Source organism: Pseudomyrmex gracilis, unplaced genomic scaffold, assembly GCF_002006095.1.
Source record: "Pseudomyrmex gracilis isolate BER0280 unplaced genomic scaffold, ASM200609v1 scaffold_335, whole genome shotgun sequence".
Taxonomy (NCBI): Eukaryota; Metazoa; Arthropoda; class Insecta; order Hymenoptera; family Formicidae; genus Pseudomyrmex; species Pseudomyrmex gracilis.
Window position 1 is genome coordinate 22,058 of NW_018020919.1, and position 7,433 is coordinate 29,490.

Below are 7,433 nucleotides of genomic sequence, written 5' to 3' on the forward strand. Positions count from 1 at the left end.
TTAAATAAAAAAAAAATTTAACTTACCCAACCTTGGAAATAACTCATTTTATTTCTTATGACAATAAGTATAGAAAAATATAACAAGGTCTGTTTCGAGCTTTTAATGGATCTTAAAATTTATTTAAACAAGAAGCATATAAAACGCAAATAAAATTAACAAATGACAAACGTTTCGGCTCTTGAGCCTTCTTCAGTGTACAAAGATAAATATAAATATAAATAATCACGTCATATCACAAGGTTCGCAAAATTACATGGAAATTAAAAAGAAAAAATGATAGATCTTACATTAGAAGTCCATAGTAGGTTGTATAATGTTTGACTTCCTGAAAAAGTCGTGTAGAGAGAGAGAGAGAGTAAATAATCACACACAATATAAAAGTTAACGTTTTAACTTTAACTAAAAGGCCTGAAGAAGGCTCAAGTAAGGACCGAAACGTTTGTCATTTGTTAATTTTATTTGCGTTTTATATGCTTCTTGTTTAAATAAATTTTAAGATCCATTAAAAGCTCGAAACAGACCTTGTTATATTTTTCTATACTTATTGTTAATATTGCGAGCAAATTTTATAATTTAATACATTTCTTATGACATTTAAAAAACCAATTGCGAAAAAGACACCTTGATCATAAATCAAATTTGAATCAAATTTTCTCGCATTTCGTGCAATCGCTTTTCCAATTCGGCCACTAAAATACTGGATGGATCTTTCGTAATGTTCAAGTATGATATGTCGGAATATAATGCATTGACTGTACAAATTGTGTAAAGTTAAATTTCGAATATTTTCAATATCTTGATCTTTATTGCAATTTTATCTTATTTATATACAATTTTAATATATAATAAGATTAATTAAATTATCATCTCGAGAGAGAAAATCATGCGCGCACGTACTGACACACACTGTCATCCGAACGGTATATATATAAATAATGCATTGTTGTTTGTATTTTTTGGGGCTGGAAACCCCGTGCTTTTTGCGGCTTAGAATCGAGGGGAACGCAAGAGGGAAACGCCGAGAGGCACAGAACCCACTTTTATAACTTCATTGACACAATTTTTCGGTTACCCTCTTCACCATCATTTTCGATCAGCTTCGCACGCACACATTTGTATCATTCTATATTTGATTTATCTTCTCACGTAAAAGAATGATTATTCTCAGCGCTCTCTTCCACAGGTACCTAATTTTAATCACTAAAGCACATGCATCACTAAATCGATAAATAACAAGCTATTTAGTGATATTATTGAGCAATTACTTTAAAACATCTCTAAAAACGATATCATTTCACAGTAAAAATAAATAACTACGCTTATACATAATACACATATAAGATGCAAAAATTGATAAAAATATTTTATGATTTTGCTAAAAAACAAATGCAAATTCGGTTTTTTTTTTTACCAAGAAAATTTGCCTTATTCTAATTCGATGACGCATTGTGAAGCAAGCCACTGAGAATTGTTGCATAGGCATATGTAAGTTTTTAGGAGGCAAAAACGCGTATCGTTTTGCCAGCGCAACCCGATCAGATGATCTGATTCCGCCCCGCGCGCGCGTGTAATCGTAACCTTTTATGCTAATCGGCAACCCTTCCGCGTTTAACCAGCTGCGCGACGTTATTGTCTCGGCTTTCGGTGAACTTTTTCTTGCTGCAGCAAGAGCGGGAGCTTGTTTTGTTATGTCTCACCACGACGCAACGCACGGAAAACAGAACGCACGCGACCGCGATCCCCGCGCCGTCGTGCCTTGCCACCCGGATCGCTTTTTATCGCCGACGAAAAAAAAAGGGTTGCGCACCCGAGGGTTACACATAGCGCGCGGGGTGATCGGCAGAAAAAGGGGGGCTTAATGAAATATGCGTACTGACGCAACGCGAGCGCGCGGTCGGAAATCCGCGTAACGCGCTTTTAGCGTCATGCGTCTCATATTATCGCGTGCGTAAATTTCGCTTGCTTGCTTCAGTACCTACCGCGTAAGCGAGAAATGGATCTGTGTGCGAGCCACCGGAGACCTGCCCTCCGTTAAAGGAAGGGGAAAGCCTTTTAACCCTTTTACCCTGGAGGACATGCGCATTGTAGACGAGCGTCGCAATGCAACCTCGGTAATTGCTGCACCCGAGACAAAATGGCAGGCTTGTCGTATAGCGATGGCGCGTTTCGCGAAATCTTCGCATTCTCTTTTCGTCGTCTCTTTCGAGTTGTCATATACTTCCGAACACAGAAAATTAACTAATTAATGAAAATATTAAGGAAGATTATTCAACAAATATATATTAACAATAACAGTAGATATACATATGCTGTACGTTTCTTGAGTTAACAAATTTCTGATCAACAGTTTACCGACCAATTACCAATGACCGATTTATTTACCTACTAATTCGACTATCCTAACTTAAAAGCGCGCAAGCTCGAGTTGCCAAAAGAGAGAAGCAATTACCGAAGGGATTTAAGGGAAGGCGAGAGGAATATCGCGCACAGAGCTCCATCCAGGTTTTCCTCGGGGTCGATGGCGAGATTCGCTTCTTCGTAGTTAGCGGGGCGTGTCTTCGGTTTCGTTGAATTAAACATCGTGCCTGCTTCAATCAGCTCGTCTCTCCTCGTCCCTTTTTCTCTTCCTCACCGCCGCCTTCTGCGATTTCAGAAAAAGTCGCTCTTCTTCTCTCTTTTTTATCGTCTCCCTCTCTGATATATATTCGCCCGCTTCTGCCGAATGCTCTTCGACTACCACGCGCGGAGAAAGCGAAAGACGAAAGACGCAACTGAGTTTAAAGAGACTTTCCGTTCGCCTCCGGGATCTATTTCTCTGTAAACGATAATCAATTCTCATGTTGTGCTTTTGTTGTACAACTTCCGAAGCTTTCGCTACATTTCTTCCAAGTAGCTAAAATTAAATGACAAGATTTTAAATTAACACCAAGAGAAGGATAAAAGATTCGATGCAAAATATTTTAGTTTCATTGAATTAATATTACGCGAGACGCTTGTGTATAACGAGAAACGCGAGTGCATATAAATCAAATATTATAACTATAATTTCTCTCTCTCTCTCTCTCTCTCTCTCTCTCTCTTTCTCTCTCTCTCTATTTCTTTCTCTTTCACGCAGACAAGCGCATAAGTCCTGGTCTCAGGTGTTGCACGCTCGACAGGGTGTTTATGCCAAAACCCGCAGCACTTTGCTTTTACCGAAAATTTATTCTCTTTTGTTATACATATAGCGCGTCTCCTATTCATACTAAGAGATAAAAAAGAGGGCAGGTGACGCATAAAATATAATGAACTTTTAACAACAACGTTATCTGTTATATGTTTCTCTTATATAGTTGCATCATTGAACGCTTATACGTTCCACCATGCAGATTAGTATCACCGACATGCTTCTGGGGACTTGACATTATATATAACTCGATATATATATATAACGTCAAAAATTAGTGATTTCCGAAAATAGTTTTGAAGAACTGTAAAAGATTTCGCGGATTTTTCATGTCAAATCGATCTACACTCGATTAAAAAAAGGTGTCACGGTCCTGTGATGACACTCTTGGAACATTTTAAACAAATTATCTCTTCCTCTTCGCGTTTCTTTAAACACAAGAAACAAAATAGTCTTTGAGATAAAGAATAACGATGGTCATTTTAAAAGATTCGTCGACCTTTTCTGCGTTTCCCTTTCTTCTACTCAGCTATCAATCTATAAGTACTCTCTCTGACTTTTCCCCCTTCCTCTTTATCCTTTCAACTTCCTTACAGCGCGGTGAAGACGCGGCTCGATACGCCCCACGGCCGAGTGACTCCACGCGGCGTACCACTCGAGAAGTCCACCCTGAAGATTTGATCAGCGCGGAGAAAGAGAGAAAAGAAAAAAAGAGAAGAGATCTACGAAGAGAGACGCGGGGCCGAGGGTGAGACCCCTAAGCGAGCGAGCGAGTAGCTCCGCATACACACCGGAGGGCACCCTCACGCACAACGCACCGCCGCACCCCAGGCCATGAAAAAAAACTTGGCTACCCCTAACGATTTTTTTCCTCAACCCCATCTCGGGCGCACACTAATTACGTTTTTAAGCGAAATTACTTTGCGAGACAAGCGCGCGGGGCTTCGCCGTGGACAGTAACGGCCCTGGCAACTTCGGAATGGCGAATGAGAAATATTGTGAAGGAGGGGTACACTTTTTTCTTCTCTCTCTCTCTCTCTCTCTCTCTCTCTCTCTCTCTCTCTCTCTCTCTTTCTCTCTCTCTTTTTTCTGTTTTTTTTTTAGGCTTTATAAGAACGTTCCGAAGAAAAGGTAACAGAGCAAACCGGGCTATTCTTCCGCCGTCTCGGACACCTTTCGCTCTCCGGAATGCGACGCGAACCCTGATTACAAAATGTTGAAACGGTACCCACCGTCGCATCAACGGCTCGTTACTCATCTAAATTTTATTTCTTCTGGCAATTGGCTCGCCAAGAAAACCGTCGCCTTCGCGAAGGGCTGTGTGCCGGGTCAGCAAAAGTAGCTGCACGACCAGATCTTACAGCGGCTATTTTTCTGATCCTCTTTATTTTTTCGTCCCGGCTCGGGATTTTCGTTTTGATAATTTCGCTGGAGACAACTTTCTTTCGCGGTAAGAACGCAAAAGTTGCGCGTGAGTAAACTAGCAAAGCACGATCTTGGAATGCTACATATACGGGGGGGGGGGGGNGAAATTAGTTTTGCAACAAATTTTTCGATCAACTCTATTCTCAATTCATCGAACCGATTTCGCGTATGTACACGCACAGAAGTTGCGCGCATCTCATGAATAATTTCTGTCTTTCTCTATCCTTTCTTTTTTTTTTCGATCGGTGGCTATTGCCAGCTAGGGTTAGGCATAAGGGGTGCAACCGGACCTAGGCTCGCGCTGCAAATCCCTGTAGATAAAAAGTCTGCACCTACCCCAGGCGCTATCACCCTAACCGATAGTAGTGACTCACCCACCATCACCCAACCCATTTTTTTCAACCCCTCCGTGGCACAGATCCGTGGGTGCGTAGATGGAAGGGACGAATCCTTTCGCCTTGTGTTGCTTCTTGTACTTCAGTCTCTCGAAAAGAGTTCGACGACCTATGTGTTTTTTTCAGACAATTTTTGAAAGCCGACACACAATTCTTGTTGCATGCTAGTTATTTTCGAAGTATATATGTGTATACACATATATATATATTTAAGCACATTCTCTGCACAACATCCTGCAAACGGATCTTACAACCCAATTTGTTTCATTCATTAGTTATTTACATATTAACATTTAAAAAAAATATTAACTTTTATGTCAAGACAAAAATTTTATTTTAAAATAAACAAACTTTCAATAAGAACTGAAATCTAAGTGCGCGTATTACAAGATTATTGATGTAGAAAAAGAAAAAAATGAACTAATAGTAATAAAACACAAAGTGCGTCTTGGACGCGTATCGAGCTTTCGAATACTTTTTTTTCACTTTTTGTAAGGTCTGTTAATGATCTCTCATTAGGACTTCACTCTATCTTACAGTGATCTTTGTGTGTATTTCTCTCTCTCTCTCTCTCTCTTTCTCTTTGTATTATTCATGTTCTGTTACTTAAATTCTGAACTTTTTCGTCGGCGAACGAGAGAACACGATATTCGCTCACCCTTTTCCAGTCCAAAAGCGTAACCTTTTTACGCGCACATTATTTTTTATGCTTTACATCGCACAAGAGCACTTTCTCTATTTCTTTCTTTCTTTCTCTCTCTCTCTCTCTCTCTCTCTCTCTCTCTCTCTCTCTTTCTCTCTCTATGTCGTCATGAGCACTACTCTTTGCCCTTTTTTTTCTTCTCTTTCTTCTTCTTCTTTTCTTCCTGCCATCGTATTCTTCCTGTTTGCAAGAGTACAAGAGACACCGTCGGTGGGAAATTGCGACATTAATTTTTAATTTTTTTCAACGGTAGTCTCATCGCGTTTACGAGGTCGGCGAAGCGCGTAAGGGATCGAGCGACGGGACATGGTGAGGCGGTCTAAATAGTTGATAGACTATGGATGTTTTTTCTCGGCGGGTTGATTAATGCCAGGCAAGTATAAAGCGGCGTTCGCACTTTTCCTCTACCCCTCCCGTCGAAGTCTGCACCCCGCGAAAGTGTAGACGTGTGCATATTATATGCGAGAGAAAGTAACCAGAGTGGGGTACAAGGGTACGTGCCGCATTGACGTGATAGTCATTAAAAGGTTGATTGATCGTTTTTCACACGGCGACGACGTGTGAATATAAAAAAATAACATCAAACGCAATACAAAAAATAGGTCATTGAAGCATGATATTTTTTTCAAAACTTTTTTCATTGCTCGGAGAATGAATTTGAAATACACGAATCACAAAGTCACAAAAAGTGTCTTGCCACATTAATTTGTTAATTTGTTGTTATTATGTTTAATTTACTATCAATTTATTAATATATTTGAGTTTTATTTATTTAATAAATTTATCAAAAATTAATATGTAGAAAAATATATTTAAAAATATATATATATATTTACAAATAAGTTTAATTATTAATAACCAATTAATGACGTAAATCAATATCCTCTTCTTGTTTCTTCATCTGTTTTGATCAAATTCCATCAATTGTTCGCGTTCTCGTGACGGACGCGTTTTATCTTGTCAATAAAAAAAGCATAAGAAAAAAAAAAGAATTCAGAATAAAGAACGCGCGAGGGTAAGAGAAACACCCTCATTCTCTCTCCTGACCTCGCTATCTCCTTCCGCTTTCAGCGTAGTTCGACTTCGGGCGCAGGAAGGGTAACAGGAAGTAAGTAAGAGCGCGCGCGGTCTTTCTTTCTTTTTCTCGCTCTCGAAGAAAGGTATCTTGCGTAATTAAGCAACGCCGCTGTGTAATGTATCCAGCGTGCAAGAGCGGCCATATTGCCCCCACTCGCGAGGCAGCGGGGGGGGGGGGGCTGAAGAGAGTGAAGGAATGGTTGCTGCCCCGCGCGAATCGAAGCGCGGAGGGTTGCTACCGGAAAAGATGGAAGGGTGAAGAGATCGAGACGAGAGGAGAAGGACGAGACGGGCAAGAGGATAGGAGGGCGCGGTGAGTGATACGAAGGACGACGGGGTGGACCAGAGAAACGAGGAGCAAAGGGATAATGATATGCCGGGTTAGCCGGTGAGAGTGGTGCGACGACTGTGCTACCACCCTTCGTCTTCCGATGAAGGGGGTGCAAAGAAATCCAGAGAAGGGTCTGATTCGCAAGACGAACTTCCTCTTCTTGCACGCGTTCTCTTCGTTCTCCTCGAGTTTTCTTATCCCTCTTTGTCTTACTCGTTTTTGTTAATTCGGCAGTAGCAATTACAGCCACGAGACATTGGCACTTTCTTACGCATTTCTTTAGCTTTGCTCCTTTTTACCGGGAAATGATGGTAAAATCGTCGTGACAAAGCG